Genomic DNA, 23656 nt, shown 5'->3' with positions numbered 1-23656 from the left:
CATGCTGCACCTAGCCAATCCTAATTTGTTCCCAAATGAGTTCCTAGTTAACCATGTGTGGTCTGAAAAAATACATCTAAAGTGAGACCAAAACAGTATTTTTGTCATGATCATAAATCAGACTTGTAATTATTCTTCATTAGCTACATTTAAAAGTATTTTTACATTGGAACTGGAATCAATATCTTCATATCAGACTAGGTGTTGAAATCTTTAGATGACATTCAAGGTGATGTTAACTGCTCCATTGGTAATTGCAATATTGATGATTGGGAACAGAAACTTTCTCTTATTATTTAGATACATCTAAAAGTTATTGGAAAATGTCATGCAATATCACATTTTTTCTCTTTTTATAGAACATTTCTCTGTGAAATTTGATCTTCATTGCATAGCTTGTTTTCCTATATTAACTTCTGGTTTAGGCTGTGATTTATGAGAATTTATTTATATTGGATTAAAGGCGACAGTGGACATTTTGATTGAGACTTATTAGCAGGTTTCTGGTAGCAATATATTTATACTTCTTATGGTTTGCATGCATTAAATGATTTGCTATTGTTGTATTGATATTATTCAAGATGTAATTTATTTCAACTAATCTATAAATGGATTTTGATTTTGAGTTTTGATTAGGTTTCAGAATATATGTATAAGATAAGAAGAAATGCAGCAATAGCATGCAAAATTATGATTGTTTCGGCAGAATTTCTGATTAGATTTGAATTATATATTATGTCTCTTATTGAAAATTTGAATTTCAAAACACAGGGGATATATATCAAATTGTTGTTCCTAATATAAGGCAGCAGGTGCTAGTTTGAAATGATTGAAAAGAACATTCATATTGTCTGTTTGTTATTTTTGTCTTTCCATCTGTTTGAATTAAAACAGGAATTGATCTTTATGGAAGACTTTTATACTGATAATTCATTTGGATAGGGTTCACTTATTTAGTCTAGTTCTTGATGGTTCAGATGAAAGCTTTGAAAAGGCTTGATTAACCTTTATTTGAGAGTTTGATCAGAGTAGTTTAGGCTTTTATCAAACGGAATAGACTATCAGACATGATTATTTTTAGTGCAATTAAAGAGAATGCTTCTGAAAAAATCATGCAGTTTGTTCGTAAATTCTGATGCTGGGTTGCTGGCAACAATTTGTCCCTTTTCAAAGTGTTTTTAGCTCACCTGAGCAATGCTCAGGTGAGTTTTTCTGATCGCTAGATGTCCGGCGTCTGTCGTCCGTCGTCAGTCTTTTGTCTGTCAACATTTAGCTTGTGTATGCGATAGAGGCTGTATTTTTCAATTAATCTTCATGAATATTGGTCAGAATGATAACCTTGATGAAATCTAGGCCGAGGTCAAAAACTAGGTCACTAGGTCAAATCAAAGAAAAACCTTGTGTATGCGATAGAGGCTGTATTTTTCAATTAATGTTCATGAATATTGGTCAGAATGATAACCTTGATGAAATCTAGGCCGAGTTCGAAAATAGGTCATCTCAGGTCAAAAACTAGGTCACTAGGTCAAATCAAGGAAAAACCTTGTGTATGCGATAGAGGCTGTATTTTTCAATTGATCTTCATGAATATTGGTCAGAATGATAACCTTGATGAAATCTAGGCCAAGTTCGAAAATGGGTCATATGGGGTCAAAAACTAGGTCACTAGGTCAAATCAAAGAAAAACCTTGTGTATGCGATAGAGGCGGTATTTTTCAATTAATCTTCATGAATATTGGTCAGAATGATAACCTTGATGAAATCTAGGCCGATTTAGAAAATGGGTCATCTTGGGTCAAAAACTAGGTCACTAGGTCAAATCAAAGAAAGACCTTGTGTATGCGATAGAGGCTGTATTTTTCAATTATTCTTCATGAATATTGGTCAGAATGATAACCTTGATGAAATCTAGGCCGAGTTCAAAAATGGGTCATCTCGGGTCAAAAACTAGGTCACTAGGTCAAATCAAAGAAAAACCTTGTGTATGCGATAGAGGCTGTATTTTTCAATTGATCTTCATGAATATTGGTCAGAATGATTACCTTGATGAAATCTAGGCCGAGTTCAAAAATGGGTCATCTCGGGTCAAAAACTAGGTCACTAGGTCAAATCAAGGAAAAACCTTGTGTATGCGATAGAGGCTGTATTTTTCAATTGATCTTCATGAATTTTGGTCATAATGATTACCTTGATGAAAGTTAGACCAAGTTCGAAAATGGGTCATATGGGGTCAAAAACTAGGTCACTAGGTCAAATCAAAGAAAAACCTTGTGTATGCAATAGAGGCTGTATTTTTCAACTGATCTTCATGAAATTTAGCCAGAATGATTACCTTGATAAAATCTAGGCCGAGTTCGAAAATGGGTCATCTGGGGTCAAAAACTAGGTCACTAGGTCAAATCGAAGAAAAACATTGTGTATGCAATAGAGGATGTATTTTTCAATTGATCTTCATGAAATTTGGTCAGAGTGATTGCCTTGATGAAATCTAGGTCGAGTTTGAATATGGGTTATCTGAGGTCAAAAACTAGGTCACTAGGTCAAATTAAAGAAAAATCTTGTGTATGCGATAGAGACTGTTTTTTTATCAATTGATTTTTATGAAATTTGGTCAGGATGATTGCCTTAATGAAATCTAGGGCGAATTTGAATATGGGACATCTGAGGTCAAAAACAGGTCACTTGGTCAGATCAAAGAAAAAACTTGTGTATGTGATATAGGCTGTATTTTTCAATTGATCTTCATGAATTTTGGTCAGAATGATTGCCTTGATAAAATCTAGGTCGAGTTTGAACATGGGTTATCTAGGGTCAAAAACTAGGTCATATCTAAGAAAATGCTTGTTTTATTGCAAGAGACCAATTTTTTGGTTCAATCTTAATGAAAATTGGTCAGAATATTTATTTCCATGAAATCACAAGGTCAAACATGTTTTACACTGTTATGGTGTGTTTCTTAGGTGAGCGACCTAGGGCCATCTTGGCCCTCTTGTTAATTATACACCCACCAAAAATGCTTGGTGGCTGTATCACTTTGTCTCATCCAGTCCATCCCAAATTATTCTTTTTGAATACCTCTAGAACTGATAGAGGTATTATTTTGAAACCTTCTTCCTGTTTTTAGGATCATAAGACAAGTTCACATACCCATAACACTGATTCCTTATGACATCATTTCTCTTTTTGCTCTTGGACAATTTCTGGTCTTGTCCTTTCTCAAATAGTTTTTTTTGAATATCTAGAACCAATATGACACTTATACAGTGTGCCCATACCACGTGACTTTGACGTCATTTTATGGCTAAGACGGCAAGCCAAATTCCGTCGATTCGATTCTTCAAAGTGGCGTAAGTTCTTTGTTTCTTGATCAAATATGACCAAATCAAGTGCAGGCTAAGGAAAAAAGTGAGTACTTCACTCACAAGTAAACGGTTTTATCAACAGATGAACAGTTTTGGCCTGAAAACGGGAAAACTGTTTTGTTTAGAGAAAATGAGCATGGTAAGACGGCAAGCAAGGGCCCTTTTTGACAGAAAAACGGATGATTGTACACATCAGAGGTGTCGCACGTACTACCGATTCACAGGAATTTAATGCCGGCTCTGTTGGAGGCCTTAATTGACAAAAATGTAGCCCAATTATTTAAAAACTTTTTAAAAATCCAAAATATGCTAAGACGGCAAGTCCGCTAAGACGGCAAGTCATTTTTTTATAGTAATATCGTCTATGGAGTCGCACTTCTCTATAAGCGGTCACTGGATGTTTACCAATAGTAGATCATTCTACTTCTTGTCAAAACTATAGGTAAACATCAAAGAACCGTTATATAAGTGAAGCCATATGATGTTTTGAACTACCTTATATGCCTTTTTTTTTTGTACAGTTGCTATATTGTGAGGCTTAATAGATAAATTAAACGAGAATTATGATTTGCTCTAGCAGGATTGGCATATAAGTGAGAACTGTTCTAGAAAGGTTAAGAATTCAAAAGCTACACATGTATACCATCTTGGATGTACCTCTGCGTGTCGGTCTTTAAGATTAAAGTATGTTAAAGCGGTTCGAAAACTAAAGAACAAATATACAGTATACAGCAGGCAACAACAAATAATACACATTTTTGACCTAATCAATACTACTTTATATGTTCACAAGTCTGTTGTACATATGTTTGAGTGAATGTTTTCTTGACAAATCGTTACGTATTAAAAATCAGGCTACTTATTAAGAACAGCCATTCTGTCGACTTCCACAAATCAAAAACACAATTTTCAGATATATAGAATAATGTTTTGACAAATAAGAATCTTATGCTTAACTCAGTCTATAAGCTAGAAGACATGCTTTAAAAAGTATTTCTGTGTAGCTGTGTTCAAAGTATTGAGTAGAATAGAAAAATCTTATTTTTTCCCCAAAATTTAACACGATATCACACATTAAAATAGAAATGGAAACTCCACAGGTCGCTCAACACAACAAAAACGAAAATATTGCAGGCTAGGTTTGATTGAGCCTGTTCGTGGATTGTAGTGGAAATGCATGCTACCGTCCACGCCCTCTAGCCCCGGCTTGACCAGAGCTCAACATTTACACATGCTAAAAGTACAAAAAGTAATTTAGAGACATCCGCAGATGTATTCAAACGATGATGAACATGGAACCTTCACGTGATACACGTGTTGAGGCGTGTAATTCCATGAAGAGCGGCGTTTGGTCCCCAGATAAAATAAAGGGTTTGCCCCAAACGAGAAAACAATGGGCAGAACTAAACAAACTAGAATTTAGGAAGGGGATCTGAGGTTATGGAACCTGCGTTTCACATGAACAGTCAAAAGACAAAATTAAAAAGCAGACACCATATCCAAGGGGTGATTAAACAATACCCAAGGCTATGAAAACGGGAGTATTGGAACCACCCACAAATTCACCAACTTTCACAATTCTTGGAGAAAGGGTTGTATAATTCTACACATTTCTGCAAAATCAACTACTTGTTTAGCCGAGCCTAATAAAATAAAATGTACTGATGTCACGACTTAACGACTTGTGAAGTTTCCACTTTTTTCTATTTTAAGTAATCTTGACACCAAAACATTAAAAATGTTGCAACCCTACTTCTTTAATTCATGGGTTGTTGTCTTTAAACTCCACTACCTTGTTAAAATGTTTGTACAAACGACCGACCCTGCTTCAACAACAGTAGAAGTCAGTGGGGTCCGCAAAACTGGAAACTACCCCAAGATCCTGCTGTTTCGACTTCCGTGCAGTTTTGAGATAAGAAAAAGAACCATTCACATGAAAATCATCGGGAGAAGACGCAAATGCCCCGTTGATATGCTTTGATTCAATTTTGCTTAAAAGAAAGCAAACAGTTTCATTTATCGGGCACACATACTTAGAAACTTCACATCAGGCAAACATCAACATTTGATATACTAAGATAAGATTTATTAATTGAGTCGGAAAGTCAAATTACAAGTAACATTAGCTCTGATGAGATTTTTAACCGACTAGGAATTCTCGTTATGTACTGTTATGATTCTATTTTGCTTCATAATCTATTTTAAAAACTCTTTAGCTTTTACTCTGTTTTACTAACGTTTATCAAAATGACAACTTTCATGTAAATTTTTCAATCCAGTAACAATTATAATAATCCGGGACTGATGTAATGTTGTTAAAAGTCATAGTAAAGTACCCCTAACATCTAAATGTATTCAGTATTTGCAAGGAATGTCAATTATTTATCTTGTAAGTATTAATATAGGTTATTACATTAAATATCGAGACAAATAGGTAAGTTAACCAAACGTGTACTTGCATCACGACCATTTTCCTTAAAGCCCTGCTCCCGTCCTACCTTTTAACTTGAATTGTCACTGAAAAAGCATGAAAATCCTGACTATGAACAGTGACGTCTGTCAAAATAGAGTCTATTGTATATGAAATTCTATATGAAATACCTGTGGTTTTGCGTGCTAAAGGTTGGCACGTGGCCGTTAACTGTTACCTATTGTAATCATGGGTTGCATACACACAAAAGAATGTGAATAGCCGCGGAGCAGGGCTTTTACCTGTAACGTGTAGCTTTCCATGTAACAGTGGGGCACTGTAGCAATTAATATACTACATATATAATTATTTATAAAAAGGAAATCTTAAACAAATATTTTGACTCAGCCTTACAGAGATTTTAAAACGATAAAGCAAAATGTTAAATAATAACTAATATGAATCAGTCGTTATAAAAGCTGTACAAAAATAAGGGTAAAATAAGAATAAAGGGAAGTAATTCAGAAAGAAAATCTATTTTTAAATTAAATAAAGCAGTTTATCATTTAACTTACTCATACACAGCGATCTCCCTTGTCATTCGAATCAGGACAGGTAGAAAAAATCGCATACAGATCTATATCCTATACAACTAGAAAAAATGATTTAGATCAAAATTATGCTGTTTTATTACTGACGAGTGCATTATGTATTAAGGATAAACTAGCGAAATCTTTCTTATACATTTTGAACTATTTTTTTCATGGCATATTTTTATGCGCTTCGGTCACGTCTGAGGTTTTTCTGAATTGTTTTAAAGGAATACACCTTCGCTTTTCAACTTAGTCGTGCTCGATGGATCAACAGACTTAAAAACATAATTTTAATACGAAATGACGCATTCTTTAACCTTATTGTATTTACATATGTATGAAAATATCAACCGACTGCAGAACAATGTTCAGAAAACATCAATAAGAATATCTGTCGATTAGCCCGAAAAAACGGACAAAAACCTTACTGCGGATTAATCTGTCTTTCAGTGAAAATGGTTAGGCTGATATTTTTGCAAGTTCTGGAATACGGTATATTATAGGTCTCAACCACTTTGTGGGTTCAACCTAAAAATCAATTTAGCAACATCCGATGATGTATTCATCCGGCGATGCAGATGGTAATTTCAATGATAGTGTGTAATTCCACCAAAACGGTGTATGGTCCAAAGTTAATTAAAATAATTGTTTTACCTTAATGAGAAAACAGTGAGGATAAACCATTCATATCTCTTTTGCCCAGCACTAGTGATTTAAGGAGAAGATGAAAGATGATCAATGAATGTCACTGCACTTTTATGTAAGAATTCATTGAAGGTTCCATGTTCACCGCCGTTTGGATACATCTGCGGATGTCTCTAAATTGCTTTTTGTACTTTTAGCATGTGTAAATGTTGAGTTCTGCTCAACCCGGGGCTAGAGGGCGTGGACGGTAGCATGCATTTCCACTGCCGTCCATGAACAGGCTCAGTCAAACCGAGCCTGCAACATTTTCGTTTTTGTCGTGTTGGGCGATCTGTAAAGTTTCCACTTTTCTCTATTTTATTTCACAAGCATTGATAAAACATAGTCAAAATGTTATTGACGGACGGATTGATAGAAGGATGGACGGCCTGTAACCACGGAATTTTTGAATTACCTAAGTTGGTGCAACCAGGTATATCTAATAAAAATGACTTGCCGTCTTAGCGGACTTGCCGTCTTAGCATATTTTGGATTTTTAAAAAGTTTTTAAATAATTGGGCTACATTTTTGTCAATTAAGGCCTTCCACAGAGCAAGCATTAAATTCCTGTGAATCGGTAATACGTGCGACTTCTTTGATGTGTACAATCATCCGTTTTTCTGTCAAAAAGGGCTCTTGCTTGCCGTCTTACCATGCTCATTTTCTCTAAACAAAACAGTTTTCCCGCTTTCAGGCCAAAACTGTTCATCTGTTGATAAAACCGTTAACTTGTGAGTGAAGTACTCACTTTTTTCCTTAGCCTGCTTTTTATTTGGTCATATTTGATCAAGAAATAAAGAACTTACGCCACTTCGAAGAATCGAATCGATGGAATTTGGCTTGCCGTCTTAGCCATTAAATGACGTCAAAGTCACGTGGTATGGGCACACTGTTATATCAGGCTTAAGAATCATGAGACAAGTGTACATAGCAGGTCCAATTTATTACTGATAATGTTAAGTACCCAGGTTCGTTTTTAGATGCAGACTTGTCCGGCACATCCATGGTAGAAAATATTGTCAAAAAAGTGAATAATAGGATTAAATTTTTATATCGTCAACAAAGTTTTTTAAAATAATCTCTCAGAAAAACTCTTTGTAATTCTTTGGTACAATGCCAAGTAGATTATGCATCAACCTCGTGGTACTGTGGTCTTACTAAAAAGCTGAAGAGTAAACTACAAGTGGCTCAAAACAAAGTAATTCGTTTTATTCACAATTACCATTGTAGAACATCTCTTTGCGTCGCAGATTTTAAAGATCTTGTTTTTTTTGAAAATGAATTCAGGTGTAGACAACTGAGACTGAATCATGTCTATAAGATTTTTCATAACAAGTCTCCCAGTTACACGCATGAACAGTTTACAAAATGCAGTGATATCCATTCTTATGGAGCAGATCACATTTAAATTTTTATATGCCACAAGTCGATGGGTTTACATCAAATTCATTTTATTACAATGCAGTTAAGGACTGGAATAAGTTACCAGCTGACATAAAATCAGCAAAGTCCAAGGCTACTTTTAAGAAACTTTTAAAGAAACATTTATTAACAGAAATGGAAAGAGATGAGAAATCTTTATATATATATTTTTAACTGGTTTTGTTTTAACATTTTTATGGTATTTTTAAGAAATTAGTGTTTAGTATTTGTGTTATCATGTCAATTCATGTAGAAAGTTATTAGACTCTTAGTTTCTGCATATGTTTGTATCATGGTGTCATTGATTTTGTAAGACCTATATAATATGCTTATGACACATACACCTAAATCTTTAACGTCACTCATAAGATCATGACCTGTTAACACCTTTGTACTCAAAAAAGGAATACTGTTTTAAAATGGAATGTATCTACCACTCTATTATATGTAATATGACAACGTAAGATCATTATCTTATGATTTCATTATCACTTTTATACCATCATGTGACAGTTCTAAGAAGAGTCATTAGTCACTTAAGATCTAAATGTGACAGCATGGACCCCGTTGGAAATAAGTTTTTGCATGTAAATGCCGAAGCTTTACGGACAATCCAGTGCACTATCTTCTATTTGAAATTATAAATACTGGAACAAGTATTACAACTATCTAGAGGTGATATCGATATCTTTTACATTTTTATGCCCCGAAGGGAGGCATATTAGTTTTCAACTGTCCGTCCGTTCGTTCGTTTTGTTTGTTAGTTCGTTAGTCACAAAGTTAACTTTTTGCATGAAGGCACTTTACTGGCGAACCACTGCACCCAGGACCTTCAAACTTCACATGCTGATAGTACTTACTGAGTATACCGCCCCTACTGACTTTGGGGTCACCAGGTCAAAGGTCAAGGTCACAGGGGCCAACGTTAACTTTAAACTTCACATGCTGATAGTACTTATTGAGTACATCACCCCTACTGACTTTGGGGTCACCAGGTTAAAGGTCAAGGTCACAGGGGCCAACGTTAACTTTTTGCATGAAGGCGCTTTACTCGCAAACCACTGCACCCAGGACTTCAATCTTCACATGCTGATACTACTTATTGAGTATACCACCCCTACTGACTTTGGGGTCAAAGGTCAAGGTCACAGGGGCCAACGTTAACTTTTTGCATGAAGGCTTTTTACTCGCGAACCACAGCACCCAGGACCTTCAAACTTCAAATGCTGATAGTACTTATTGAGTACATCACCCCCTTCTGACTTTGGGGTCACCAGGTTAAAGGTCAAGGTCACAGGGGCCAACGTTAACTTTTTGCATGAAGGCACTTTACTCGCGAACCACTGACCCAGGACCTTCAAACTTCACATGCTGATAGTACTTATTGAGTACACCACCCCTACTGACTTTGGGGGGTCAAAGGTCAAGGTCACAGGGGCCAATGTTAACTTTTTGCATGAAGGCACTTTACTCGCGAACCACTGCACCCAGGATCTTCAAACTTCACATGCTGATAGTACTTATTGAGTACACCACTCCTACTGACTTTGGGGTCACCAGGTCAAAGGTCAAGGTCACAGGGGCCAACGTTAACTTTTTGCATGAAGGCACTTTACTTGCGAACCACTTCACCCAGGACCTTCAAACTTTACATGCTGATAGTACTTTATGAGTACACCAACCCCACTGACTTTGGGGTCACCGGGTCAAAAGTCAAGGTGCTGTGGGGGCATGAAATAATAAAATGATGTCCTTATTTTCTCTGACAAACCAGCTGGAGTGTTTTACTGGTTAACCCTAGTACCTAAATTAGTAATGTCACTGCATTTCAGACCTTTTAATCAATTATCTTAAACAGGCATATTCCATTATGTTTAACCATAGTTTAATCTAGACTTGCTGAAAATTTGTGAATGCTGGAAGCATCCTGGATGACTGATCTACTCTATATCTTTCCTCTTTCTCATAATTCCGAGCCTTCTAATTGATCCAAGCCTTTGGAAAATTTATACTTGCAAGCAGTTTCCTGTTTCTATAATTTTATGCATGTTATAGCAACCCTGTAACACTTGAAAATGAGTAAAAAGAAAATAGTATTATTCACATTAAAAGCAAAATGCTCATCTGAAACATTACCTCCTTACAGGAAGTAGTATTCACTTATTGTAAAAATTATTTGTTTGCAAACACATTAATTTTGTGTACCTGTTCTTCATTTAAAACAAATATTTTTTCAAAAAAGGTCTTAGCTTTTGAGAACTAGTACAAATGATCTTAAGTCTTGGTTCAATGAAAAAGCATCTGGCTGTTTCTTTTATGAAGTTTCTTTTATGAAGTTTCTTCTTGTGTATTTTTGTGCCCCCCCCCCCTCCCCCCACCATGAGTGGTGGGGGCATATAGATTTGCTCTTGTCCATCCATCCGTGCATCCATCCGTCTGTCCGAAGTTCGTGACGTGCCTAGCTCAAAAAGTATTTGATATAAATTGATGAAACCTTGCATGAGTCTTTATCATGATATGAACTTGTCTATTTTTCGTCTGGCTCCGCCCCCTAATTTTAGAGTTATGGCCCCTGAAATAGTCAAAAATGCACATTTTCACTTTGTGACACGCCTAGCCCAAAAAGTATTTGATATAAATTGATGAAACCTTGCATGAGTCTTTATCATGATATGAACTTGCGCACCTTCTACTTTTTGTCTGGCTCCACCCCCTATTTTTAGAGTTATGGCCCCTGAAATAGTCAAAAATGCACATTTTCACCTTGTGACACGCCTAGCTCAAAAAGTATATGATATAGATTCATGAAACCTTGCATGAGTCTTAATCATGATATGAACTTGCCCATCTCCTATTTTTAATATGGGTCCGCGCCCTATTTCTAGAGTTATGGCCCCTGAAATAGTAAAAAATGCACATTTTTACCTTGTGACACCCCTAGCTCAGAAAGTATTTGATATAAATTGATGAAACCTTGCATTAGTCTTGATCATGATATGAACTTGCGCACCTACTATTTTTCATCTGAGTCCGCCCCGTATTTTTAGAGTTATGGCCCCTGATATAGTAAAAAAATGCACATTTTCACCTAATTATGTGCCTCACTCAGAAAATATTTAATGTAAATTCATGAAACCTTGCTTGAGTATTTATCATAATGTGACCTTGCACACTTGGCATTCTTTTTGAGAATTTTAGCATTTATTACAGAGTTATGGCCCATGAAATAGCCAAAATAGTGGATTTTTTGTTTCTGATGCTCATAGCTCAAAAAGTATATGGTATAGAATAATGAATCCTTCTCATATTTTTTTTTAAGCTTTACCCCATTAAGACTGCAAACATTTGAATTATTTCTCCTTATTTGCACACCATGTGTCCTACAGACACATTCTAGTTTAAGTTTAAATGTTGGAGTATCAAAATGTAGCAAAATATCTTTTGAAACTGAAATCTGTTATTGACAAGAGCTGAAATATCAGTTAAGGGGCTCGGAATAACGAGAAAAGGGCATATATTAAATATCGAATTCCACTTCGAAAGCGTTTCATTCAGCGATTTATTTAAAATAATGATTTTTACCATTCTACAGTAGTCTGTAATATTGCTTTTATTTGTTTCAGTCATAGCACAGTATAAACTGAAGAATTACAGGGACTCCAGGTTTGTCTTTACTTCATGTTCTGCTGTATAATCTTTGTTCTTCTGAAAATAAAGTCAAATGAGTATGGTCCACTAAAATATTTCACTGTTGAATATTAAGGGTTATGCTCCTTTGTAGGTATGAAGAATCAAAGTATGGGCATTGATCTACTTCATTATCTTTAACAAACACAGATTTATGAAGCCTTTGACATTTTAGCTATGCATTATGTGTGATCTGCAACAGTATTTAAAATTGTTATTGTTATTTATTTATTATTCCATAATTGTTAACATCATCCAATTGACATGCAGAGTGCACAGGCTAGGTCATTAGTTCCAAGGTCAAGGTCACAGTAAAGATCAAGTAGCTTGAATTTGTGTCTACTCCATTACTTGTGTCTACTCCATTACTTTTTAAACCACTAGGATGAATTTCATGACATTAGCAACAATTTTTAACCTCATCAAAACAACATACAGAGTGCACAGCCGAGGTCATTAGACCGAAAGTCAGGGTCACAATTAGAGGTCAAAGACTAAATAGCTTTAATTTGTGTCCCTGTTACTACCTTTTTAACAAGTGGAAGATCAAAAGTCATGATTACAACATTTTACTTTTCCTGTATCAAAACAGTGTCTTTGGTGATAAGTCTGAAGTGGTAATGTTCAGTGTTATATATGAATTATCTTTGGCCTGTCTTGGTCATTAATTTATAGTATCTCACAGTGTAGTATTTTAAATTTTATGCTCCGCGAACGGGGAGCATATAGTCGCCACCTTGGCCATCTGTCAGTCCGAGCAAACGAGAACATTAAATTTTGTTGGGCACTTAAGGTAAATTCTCTTCATTCCATACTGTTTATTGGGTACTTTTTGTCACTTGCCAGTACCAAATAAAGATCCGTTCGTAGAAACGTTTGTATGTCTGTCCATTACACTTCTTGTCCCTCCCCTGTTCGCGGAGCATAAAAAATTAAAATACTACACTGTGAGACACTAAAAATTAATTACCCAGACAGGCCAAAGATAATTCATATATTATAACACTGAACTTTAGACATATGTCACCAAAGACACTTAAAAATATTGAAGATACCAAATTGAAACTTTATACAATGATAGAGCTCATTGAGAGGAAGTGCATTGACAAGGAACCATAACTCTGGGTTGTCCCATTTTTAGCTCATCTGATTTTTTGAAAAAAAATGATGAGTTATTGTCATCACTTGAGCGGTTGTCGGCGTCGGTGTCAGCGTCGGCATCGGTGTCTGCGTCGGCGTTGCCTGGTTAAGTTTTATGTTTAGGTCAGCTTTTCTCCTAAACTATCAAAGCTATTGCTTTGAAACTTGCAACACTTGTTCACCATCATAAGCTGACCCTGTATAGCAAGAAACATAACTCCATCTTGCTTTTTGCAAGATTTATGGCCCCTTTTGTACTTAGAAAATATCAGATTTCTTGGTTAAGTTTTATGTTTAGGTCAACTTTTCTCCTAAACTATCAAAGCTATTGCTTTGAAACTTGGAATACTTGTTCACCATCATAAGCAGACCCTGTACATCAAGAAACATAACTCCATCTTGCTTTTTGCAAGAATTATTGCCCCTTTTGGACTTAGAAAATCAGTTTTCTTGGTTAAGTTTTATGTTTAGGTCAGCTTTTATCCTAAACTATCAAAGCTATTGCTTTAAAACTTGCAACACTTGTTCACCATCATAAGCTGACCCTGTACAGCAAGAAACATAACTCCATCCTGCTTTTGCAAGATTTATGGCCCCTTTTGGACTTAGAAAATATCAGATTTCTTGGTTAAGTTTTATGTTTAGGTCAACTTTTTCGCTTTAACTATAAAAGCTATTGCTTTGAAACTTGCAACACTTGTTCACCATCATAAGCTGACCCTGTACAGCAAGCAACATAACTCCATCCTGCTTTTTGCAATAATTATTGCCCCTTTTGGACTTAGAAAATCATTTTCTTGGTTGAGTATTATGTTTAAGGCAACTTTTCTCATAAACTATCAAAGCTATTGCTTTAAAACTTGCAACAGTTTTTCACAATCATAAGTGGACACTGTACATCAAGAAACATAACTCTATCCTGCTTTTTGCAAGAATGATGGCCCTTTTTAGACTTAGAAAATCATGGGTAGGACAATATTTCTATTATACAAAAAAAATCAGATGAGCGTCAGCACCCGCAAGGCGGTGCTCTTGTTTAATTATCTCCCTGTTTTTGGAAAACCTTTTCCAGGGCATTACTCAAATACTATGAAAGATATCGACATGATACTTTAAATATTGATAGAGTTCAGTAAGAGGGAGTGCAGTGACAGGGAACCATAACTCTAGGTGTTCCCATTTTTGAATTATCTCCCTTTTTTTTTAGAACCTTGTGTGGGGCATAACTGTAAGTCAGTTAGAGGGAGTGCAGTGACAAGGAACCATAACTCATATTTCCCATTTTTGAATTATCACCCTTTTTTAAAAAACATTGTCAGGGGCATAACATGAACATTTCTTTCTTGATAATGTATATATTTGCTTTAAATTCATTTGGTGACCCTAATCAAAGTCTGACAAGAATACTGTTGTGCTACGTTCAGACTTTTATATATTACATTACCCACAACTTCTTTAGATATGCTTTACATTTTTACATAAATGATTTAAGTTAGCTTTACAATTGGCGCTTTCAGTATAACTTCTTCTCGGCTATATATGACCATTTTGTGTCGATTTGCCATAAAACCCAACTCACTCACTCACTCTTGTCACCTAATTTTATCAAGTATCAAGTCTACTGCTTTATTCTGCAATAAATAAATTCAGTTTCAAATTAAATACATGTTCTTCATTTGTTATATTCCAACCTCACAGGTACATTTCTCCTTAACACAACCTCCCTGACTGAAAAGCCCCTTATGTTACAGTAATTTCGGAGAGCATTCATCATTGTTACCTATCACCTATTTTGCACAGTTTTTAAATAAGATGTGGTGATTGTAACATAGTATTTTGGGCCAGGGACCATAATTCCTTTAAATTATTTATAGATCATATAACAGGGAACCAATCAAATCAATTTTCATTGAAAGTCAACGAAAATTTGGATTTGATCCCTCTATGGTAACTTGGGACATACCAAATGAAACTAGTGTACTATTGAATAAAAAATTGTGTCCTACCAGCACATGCACTGAGCATTTAGCTTTGGTTTTTTCAAAGAAAATTGTTTTAGCTTGTGTCAATAAGCGTCTACACAGCTTGTCGGACCAGTGCTGCTTTTATGCCACATGAAATAGAAGTAATTCTAGATTTCAATCTTAATTTTGCATTGGTACGACAAGCTGAATGGTGTCGGTAGCTGAATCGTGTGGGCTGAGTTGAAACAAGTCAAATAATAAACAAAAGTTATTTACGACCTAGAGAAGGTCATGTACATATTGAATACAAGATATTTAGCAGGTTGTGCAGATAGGCTTATTATAGACAAACAATCTGATAATAGTGAGATTTCATATGGGGATTGATAATGACATCTAATCTGTGACAGAGTAAACTTTGCAGAAGTAATGGAATAGAAATATGCAAGATATAATTTCTTGACATTTCCTAAAACATGTGTGAGTAAATAATAAAGAGGCAATTTCAAATATAAAGAAACCTGATTTACCCCATTCAGCATCTGAATAAGAATATTTCTGTTGGTGCAGTGGTTTACCACACTAATACCGTGTTCACACTAGCAGATCTGTTTTATTTTTATCAGGCACTAATTGGCTATAATTGGTATTTGACATTTAAAACCCATCAAAATATAATCTAGTTTGCATCCACACTAGCACGCAATGTTGGAAATTAACAAATATTTTGCAATAAGCAAAAAAAGGTAACAAAGAAGGAGGCTAACAGAAACAAGAAGGAGTCATCAATGTTTAAACTTCTGTGTTCATCTAAGAATTTCTGTTCATTCCATCTATAGTCCATTTTGAGCATCAGCATGACTCCATATCGCAATTTAATGTTTGTGTTTCATCAACACTCCAATTACTTTTGCCAGCCATAGCATCAATTGTTTGATACAAAAGAGAAACACATGGTATTCTTCTGCCAAAAGGTAAGATCTGTGGATTTGGGATTGTAAAACCAGATATAACTCACATTTGCATTCACACTTGTAAAATAATGTAGTATTACTTTTTATGCCCCCGAAGGGAGGCATATAGTTTTTGAACCGTCTGTCTGTCTGTCGGTCTGTCAGTCTGTCGGTCTGTCCGCAATTTTCGTGTCCGGTCCATATCTTTGTCACCGATGGATGGATTTTCAAATAACTTGGCATGAATGTGTACCACAGTAAGACGACGTGCAGTGCGCAAGACCCAGGTCCGTAGCTCAAAGGTCAAGGTCACACTTAGACGTTAAAGGATAGTGCATTGATGGGCGTGTCCGGTCCATATCTTTGTCATCGATGGATGGATTTTCAAATAACTTGGCATGAATGTGTACCACAGTAAGACAACGTGCAGTGCGCAAGACCCAGGTCCGTAGCTCAAAGGTCAAGGTCACACTTACACGTTAAAGGATAGTGCATTAATGGGCGTGTCCGGTCCATATCTTTGTCATCGATGGATGGATTTTCAAATAACTTGGCATGAATGTGTACCACAATAAGACGACCTGTCACACGCAAGACCCAGGTCCGTAGCTCAAAGGTCAAGGTCACACTTAGACGTTAAAGATCATTTTTCATGATAGTGCATTGATGGGCATGTCCGGTCCATATCTTTGTCATTCATGCATGGATTTTAAAATAACTATGCATGAATGTGTGACACAGTAAGACGATGTGTCGCGCGTAAGACCCAGCTCCGTAGGTCAAAGGTCCTAAACTCTAACATCGGCCATAACTATTCATTCAAAGTGCCATCGGGGGCATGTGTCATCCTACGGAAACAGCTCTTGTTAATATGGCATTAAACCACCTCTCGAGGTAGTTTTAATGCTACATTACAGAAACCACTTGACCTTTACATAATTCACGATTTAAACCACATAGAGTGTGGATGCAAACGAGTTTAAAAAATAAACCCAAGTTAATATAGGATTAAAAACGTAGTCTGAACACGGTATGTCACAAGTACCCAGTATTTATTTAGTTCTGCGGAAATAGTGGAAGAGCCTATAAGGAGGGAAAATTGTGCTGTAATGACTAAAATAGGGTTGTAACGCTTCCTCGGAAACACTCGCACTAATTTGGCACACGGTGATCATATTCAGCGAAGTTAATGACATTGTGACTTCAATGAGATGCTTTCATTAGGTTTGCATTAATTTATATTTGTATATTTCTTTTTAGCTCACCTGACCGGTCAATGTCCGTCTTCTGTCGTGCGGTGTCAGTCGTCCATTGTGTGTCCGTCAACATTTTCTAAAAAAATCTTCTTGAAAACCACTACACAGAATTACACCAAACTTCACAGGAATGAGCCTTGGGTGGTCCCCTTTCAAAATTGTTAAAAGAATTTCATTCCATGCAGAACTCTGGTTGCCATGGCAACCAAAAGGAAGAACTTTAAAAACCTTCTTGTCCAAATCCACAGAGCCTAGGGCTTTGATGTCTGGTGTGTAGCATCATCTAATGGCCCTCTACCAAAATTTTTCAAATTATTCCCCCTAGGGTCAAATATGGCCCCGCCCCGGGGGTCACATATTTTATATAGACTTACACAGGGAAAACTTTGAAAATCTTCTTGTACACAACCACATGGCCTAGGGCTTTGATATTTGGTATGTAGCATCATCTAGTGGTCCTCTATCAAGATTGTTCAAATTATTCCCCTAGGGTCAAATATGGCCCCGCCCCGGGGGTAACATGGTTTATATAGACTTATAAGGAAAACTTTGAAAATCTTCTTGTACAAAACCACATGGCATAGGGCTTTGTTATTTAGTATGTAGCATCATCTAGTGGTCCTGTACCAAGATTGTTCAAATTATTATGTCTCCCCACCTCTGGGGGAGACATATTGTTTTTGCCCTGTCCGTACGTCACATTTCATTTCCGAGCAATAACTAGAGAATCATTTGACCTAGAACCTTCAAACTTCATAGGTTGGTAGGGCTTATGGAGGAGATGACCCCTATTGTTTTTGGGGTCACTCGTCAAAGGTCAAGGTCACAGGGGCCAGAACATGGAAAACCATTTCCGATCAATAACTTGAGAACGACTTGACCCAGAATGTTGAAACTTCATAGGATGATTGATCATGCACATTAGATTACCCCTATTTATTTTGGAGTCACACTGTCGAAGCTCAAGGTCACAGAGGCCTGAACATGGAAAACAATTTCCGATCAATAACTCGAGAACGACTTGACCCAGAATGTTGAAACTTCATAGGATGATTGATCATGCACAGTAGATGACCCCTATTGATTTTGGGGTCACTCCATCGAAGGTCAAGGTCACAAGGGCCTGAACATGGAAAACCATTTCTGATCAATAACTTGAGAACCACTTGACCCAGAATGTTGAAACTTCATAGGATGATTGGTCATGCAGAGTAGATGATCCCTATTGATTTTGGGGTCACTCTGTTGAAGGTCAAGGTCACAGGGGCCTGAACATTGAAAACCATTTCCGGTCAGTAACTTGAGAACCACTTGACCCAGAATACTGAAACTTAATAGGATGATTGGTCATGCAGAGTATATGACCTTTGTCGATTTTGGGGTCATTCTGTTAAAGGTCAAGGTCACAGGGGCCTGAACATTGAAAACTGTTTCCGATCAATAACTTGAGAACCTCTCGACCCAGAATGTTGAAACTTCATAAGATGATTGTTCCTGCAGAGTAAATGACCCCTATATGTTTTTGGGGTCACGCCTTTAAAGGTCAAGGTCACAGGGGCCTGAACAATGATAACCATTTCCGATCAATAACTTGAGAACCTCTTGACCCAGAATGTTAAAACTTCATAGGATGATTGAACATGCAGAATAGATGACCCCTATCGATTTTGGGGTCACTCTGTTAAAGGTCAAGGTCACAGGAGCCTGAACATGGAAAACAATTTCTGATCAATAACTTGAGAACCATTTGACCCAGAATGTTGAAACTTCATAGGATGATTGAACATGCAGAGCAGATGACCCCTATTGATTTTTAGGTCAGTCTATTGAAGATCAAGGTCACAGGGGCCTGGTCATGTAAAATCATTTCCGGAAAATAACTTGAGAACCACTTGACCTAGAATGTTGAAACTTAATAGGATGATTGGACATGCAGAGTAGATGACCCCTATTAATTTTGGGATTACTTGATCAAAGGTCAAGGTCACAGGAGCCTGAACAGTGACTTGAGAACCACTAGGCCAAGAGTGTTGAAACTTAAGGGGATGACTGGACATGCCAAGTAGATGATCCCTATTGCAGCCAACCATCAGTGTCTCTTTGACTTTCACTCCTGACCCCTATTGACTTCTTGCCTATAGGACTTTGCATTGGGGGAGACATGCGCATTTTTACAAAAGCAATTTCTAGTTCCCCTAGGGTCAAATATGGCCCCGCCCCGTGGGTCCCAATTTTTACATAGACTTATATAGGAAAAAAAAGTTTTAAAAACTTCTTGTCTGAAACCACAACACTTAGACCTTTGATATTTGGTTTGTAGCATTGTCTTATGGTCCTCAACCAAAATTGTTCAAATTGTACCCATTGGGTGAAAAGAGGCCCTGCCCTGGGGGTCCCAAGTTTTATATAGACTTATATAGGAAAAAGCTTTAAAAATCTTCTTGTCTGAAATATGACCTAGGCTTTTGATATTTGGTATGATGCATTGTCTAGTAGTCCTCTACCAAAATTGTTCAAATTATGCCCGTCGTGTTAAAAAAGGCCCCGTCCTGGGGTCACTTAGTTATTATGTGAGTTATAAAGAAAAAATACTTAAAAAAATCATCTGATACTATTTCCAAGACTGTATAAACTGTGACCTTTACCTACTTTCTTGTTTTTTTAAATACAGCCTTGAAATTTTGATGACATACACAGTTTTGCACACAAATCGTAAAACTGAATTTCATTGACCATGAATGTGACCTACTGACTTTCTTAATATTTTATCATCAGTTTGACATTTGAAACATGTAGCTCATATTACTCAGGTGAGCGATCCAGGGTCATCATGACACTCTTGTATAATATAAGTAGTGTTTTTTCTAGAGCGACGCAGCGGGCTGCCCCGCCCTGCCCTTTTTTACTACTGCCACGCTGCCCTTAAAATGTGCCCTCTTGCCTTTGATCTTCTGCTAAATTCCGCCAATTTCCCTGTTGACATGCCTCGACAATATTTTGATCAGAAAAAATTATGTCACGGCGAGTGCACACAGGTAATGAGAATCAATGAAGTGTTAAAACTAATTGATAAAGAGTATGGATCCTGTGTAATGTTAAAAAGGCGTTCGTAAGCGGCCAGCTGATTACCGAGCATGTGAAAAGTGCCCTAGATTTTTTTGTGCAAAATTTAAATTTACTAAGACCGTTGTTTAGTATAATAACAGATCAATGCAGTTTGATTCTACTGTAAAATGCACAAATTTTAATGAATTTCGAAAGTAAAAGAAAGTTTAGAATGTCTGTTCACGAGTCTTATTACTCCCAATGTCGTATGCAATTTTTCCATATTTCTTTCAAAAAAGCTGACTGTCGGTGTATTTTTTATGATGAGAAACATCAAAATTTGAGGAACTATTTTCGGTTTACCCTAGTGGTTCATGTAAACTGAGTAAAAGCTACTTTCAGACAACATTCCGAAAGTGTACCGGTATCCGGATAGTATATTTTGAATATGTGTTTTAGTAAACTTTGAAATATTGATGAAAGACCTGATCAATACAACATGACTTTTGATAATTATTAGTTGACAATGTGACCTGAAACAGGCCTTTTACAATGTTGTTTACAACATGATCTTGGTTTCAAGATTAAGCTTATATTAAGGCCCTCCACTATTTCATATGAATAAGTTGACACTTGGTGACATTTTTTAAGAGAAAGGCTTGAATGGTGTAACCTAAACTATAAAGTAAGTAAAATGTCTTTGTAAAATATGTTACTGGTTTTGGGAAAGTTTACCATTTTATTCTGTGACATTTCTTTTTAAGTGTGCAATAAAGATAAATGGAATACATATTAACTATACCCTTACAGAAGAAAAAGGCCTGCTGCGTACTCTTGCTGTGTACATACAGTGTATATGATGCGTACATGATGTGTACTGAAATCAAGGGCTTTGAACAGTACGCAGGATATACACCGCACATACACCTATAGTACGTTTGTAGTACACTTTTGACATGCAAATGAGCTCTGCCGCGTACTACTTGCTGCGTACATGCTGTGGACTACATAGTACACAGGATGTACGCTGGAGGAATTTAGTATGCGGGAAATAGTACGCAGCATGTACGCGGCACATACACTTTTCACATGCAAATGAGCCTGCGGTGTACTACCCTTGCGGCGTACATGCTGTGTACTCCTGTGACGTACATGCTGTGTACTCCTGTGGTGTACATGCTGTGTACTCCTGCGGCGTACATGCTGTGTACTCCTGGCCCGAGTCCTGCGGTGTACATGCTGTGTACTCCTGCTGCATACATGCTGTGTACTCTTGTGACGAAACTGCTGTGATAATGTAAATTCCTTACCCCACCAACTTTCGTATGCAAATGCTGATCATTTGGACAGAAAAAAAACAGAAAAAAGATAAGTGACATGCATCAATAAGTATTTACCCTTACCAAAATAATGTAGATTGATGTTATCAAATAAATTAGTATGCTTTTCTTCATCCACTTTTAAGTGAAATAAATCAATTTTTGTAGCATGTAATTTGGTAAACATTTGAAGAAAATGGCGTAACTGCATCAAGGGGAAACAACTTTAATGCAACTAAAGAGTGTTATGATTTATTATAGACGATGTGTGCGTAGTATGTATTATATTTTGATTAAAATCTATCTGAGAACAATCTAGGACTGGAATTATATAAGCATTTATACATTTTTATGTCCATAAAAAGTACCGTGCCAAAAAATTTTGAATTGATTTTTTCCAATGGGGCAAGCGCAATTAGCCAAAAACGTTCTGAAAATATACGAGTGGCAAATCCGATGAACAACTTTTTAATTTGGTGAGGCCTTAATGAGTTAACATAATGAGTATTAAAGCCTTTATAAAACATGATAGAATGGTGTTTTGCTTAAGAGTATTCAAATAACAGTGAGAGCTATTAATCATTCGGGCGCTGTTGAGGCATTATCTTGGTAATTATTTCATGTACATGTATTACAAAATGTAATGCAACGAAGGTCAAATAAGGCTTTTCAATTATCCAAGTTAGAAAGCTCCAGGATTAATTCAAAATGAAAAAGAATATATTTTTACACTGCATGCAAGGTGCAGCTCAGAAATCACTAAGATGTAAGCTTCACAAATGAACATTGCAAATAGTTTGGCAAATTTTCATTGTTCAGAATACCGGTTATCTGAACTATTCTATGCTACAAATCCTTCCTGCATGAAGTGTACTTCAGAGTTTACCTAAAAAAATTCAAAGTATAAACACCAAAAGAAAATGAACAAGTCACTCCCGCGTATATGAAATTTACTTCAGACTTTAACTTATAAAAAAAAAAACTAAGTATAAATGCCAAAAGAAATTGTACAAGTCTTTCCTGCGTATATGAAGTGTACTGCACAAATTTCAAAGTATCTGCGGTGTACATGCAGTGTACTATTTTCTTGTACAAGTCCCTCCTGCATACATGCAGTGTACTCCTTAAATTTTCAGAGTCTGTGCTGCGTACTTGAAGTGTACTAGTGACCTCCTGCGTACATGCTGTGTACACGTCGAAATAGTACGCGGCATGTACGCGGCATGCGGTGTATGTCAAATGTACTCCTCTGGCGTACTACTGTGTTCGCGTCATATACACAGCAAATACGCAGCATGTACGCCACTGAGGCTTGCTTCTGTAAGAGTAGACATCTAGAAATGCAACTACTGCTATGGTAACTTTCACTTCTAAAAGAGCACCCTGCCCCTTTTGGACAGCACCCAGCCCTTTTTTGAGCTCTAGAAATAACACTGAAGTATTAAAAGTAGTCAAAACTACAAAAACTTTTTTTAACAAGTCACTTTATTTTCACCAACGTTTCGGCTACATTAGCCTTCTTATGGGTTTAAAATAAACATAATAAAGGAAGTGATGTCAGTGTCAAATGATGTCAGTGTCGACATTGTCAAAATCTAACAAAGAGTTTGATGTAAAAATATTTCTTTTATTAATTTTGATAAACAATACCTAAGTCATAGGAGGTTGTTTTTGGTTCGATTACTAAAATCAGTAGGAACACTTACGCAAAGCATCTCAGACAGGGTACACACCATGAGCAGTTGGTCTTTATCCAAGGGTTCATAGATTGACGTTAACGTCAAATCACAGATTTTTAGCTTGCCTTTTCAAAGAATATGG

At 36.5% G+C, this 23656-nt stretch overlaps 1 protein-coding gene across 3 annotated transcripts in view; it reads left to right on the top strand.

Annotated features, from left to right (window-relative positions):
• The window catches only part of LOC128555512 (SCY1-like protein 2), a 503011-nt gene that overhangs the window by 52665 nt on the left and 426690 nt on the right, over nt 1-23656 (top strand). For all 3 annotated transcript variants that reach the window (XM_053537940.1, XM_053537941.1, XM_053537939.1), the window contains exon 3: nt 12095-12134. The gene's annotated coding sequence lies outside the window, so the exon portion shown is untranslated. The remainder of the gene's footprint in view (nt 1-12094; nt 12135-23656) is intronic.

The sequence above is a fragment of the Mercenaria mercenaria genome, chromosome 3 (assembly GCF_021730395.1).
Source record: "Mercenaria mercenaria strain notata chromosome 3, MADL_Memer_1, whole genome shotgun sequence".
NCBI lineage: Eukaryota > Metazoa > Mollusca > Bivalvia > Venerida > Veneridae > Mercenaria > Mercenaria mercenaria.
Note: the sequence above shows the minus strand (reverse complement) of the source record. Positions and strands in the feature narration are given on the sequence as shown.